The following is a 1760-nucleotide window of genomic DNA, read 5'->3' on the forward strand; positions in this document are numbered from 1 at the left end:
ACCCCAAAATCAAAAATGCAATTTTCTTCTTACCTGTAGCGCTACTTATCCATCTAGTTTTGGTGTGAGGTGCTTGTGAGTTTCGTAGATATCGGCCATTTATTTATATTCATTTAGGAAATATTTCCTAAATGAAATAAATTTGAGGCAGACGGCCACCCACCTAGAGCCAGGGTCTGTCTGAGGTTTCTGCCTCTTAAAAGGAAGTTTTTCTTTGCCACTGTCGCCAAGTGCTTGCTCATGGTGGTACTGTCAGGTCTCTGTTAATAATTTTATAAGGAGTTCGGTCTAGACCTGCTCTATTTGAAAAGTGTTATGAGATAACTTCTGGTATGAATCGGCGCTATACAAATAAAAATGAATTGAATTGAATTTCCTTTCTATCTATCACCATGCAAAAGGAAGCGTGCATCTACTCATAAATGATGCTTGTGACAATTAATGGCGTCCTCCTTGACTGAACTGTAATGTTAGCTAGCTCACCACTGAGATTGTTAACATTCAGCTACGGTTGTTGGGTGTGGTTTGGTAGAAAGCAAATAGTTCCCACATGAAAGTGCTCACAACAAGGTCTGTGGATTATTGACCAGTTACTCAAGATAATCCACAGACCTTTTGGTGAGCCACTTTCATGTGGGAACTATTTGCTTTCTACCAAACCACCACCCAACAACCGTAGCTGAATGTTAACAATCTCAGTGGTGGAGCTAGCCTAACATTTACAGTTCAGTCAAGGGAGGGACGCCATAATTGGTCACAAGCATCATTTATGAGTAGATGCACCTTCCTTTTGCATTGGTGATAGATAGGAAAGGAAATTCAATTCAATTCAATTTTATTTGTATAGCCGCCGATTCATACCAGAGTTATCTCATAACACTTTCAAATTAGAGCAGGGTCTAGGACCGGAACTCCTTATAAAATTATTAACAGAGACCTGACAGGTACCACCATTGAGCAAGCAGTGGGACAGTGGCAAAAGAAAAACTTCCTTTTTTAAGAGCGCAGAAACCTCAGACAGGAACCCTGGCTCTAGGTGGGTGCCTGTCTGCTTCAAATTTATTTCATTTAGGAAATATTCCTAAATGGAATATAAATAAATGGCCGATATCTACGAAACTCACAGCACCTCACACCAAAACTAGATGGATAAGTAGCGCACAGGTAAGAAGAAAATTGCATTTTCTGATTTTGGGGTGAAATGATCCCTTTAAAGTTCACATATAAACCTCAGGCTGCCCAGTACAATCACACCACAAACACAGGGTTCAGTGCCTTGCTCCAAAACACAAACAGCACCACTAGTTAAGGAACTTTTCTTTCCAAGCTCAGATCATCTTAAAGGTTCAGCAATAGAATAAACTCTTGTATTTTAGGCTGATTGTTTCATTCCATAGAGATTAAGCAGTCTGACTGTCCATGAAATTATTACACTTTCTGCACTCGCTACTTGGTCTAAGATCAGGTCCAATTCACACAGAGGCAGATCTTGATCTTGCACTGCCACTCTTAATTCCAGTTTTTAATTCCTCTGAAAAGTCTTCATCTCCACCTGGCTGTGAAGTAAATTCCTTATCCCTGTCTCTTTCTGACGCTGGGTTTTGGTTTACTTCAGTTCTAAAGTGATGCAAGCTGAGTGCGTGTGGAGTGCAACGTGAGTGGTGTCCAGAGGACTGTGCCGAGGCGGAGCAGTGTTTGCGCTCTGTGCAGCGGATGGCATTTAGGTGTCGGAGGCATACATGTGATCTACTTTCTCTTTT

The sequence above is a fragment of the Morone saxatilis genome, unplaced genomic scaffold (genome assembly GCF_004916995.1).
Source record: "Morone saxatilis isolate NCDOM2014 unplaced genomic scaffold, NCSU_SB_2.0 Contig16, whole genome shotgun sequence".
NCBI lineage: Eukaryota > Metazoa > Chordata > Actinopteri > Moronidae > Morone > Morone saxatilis.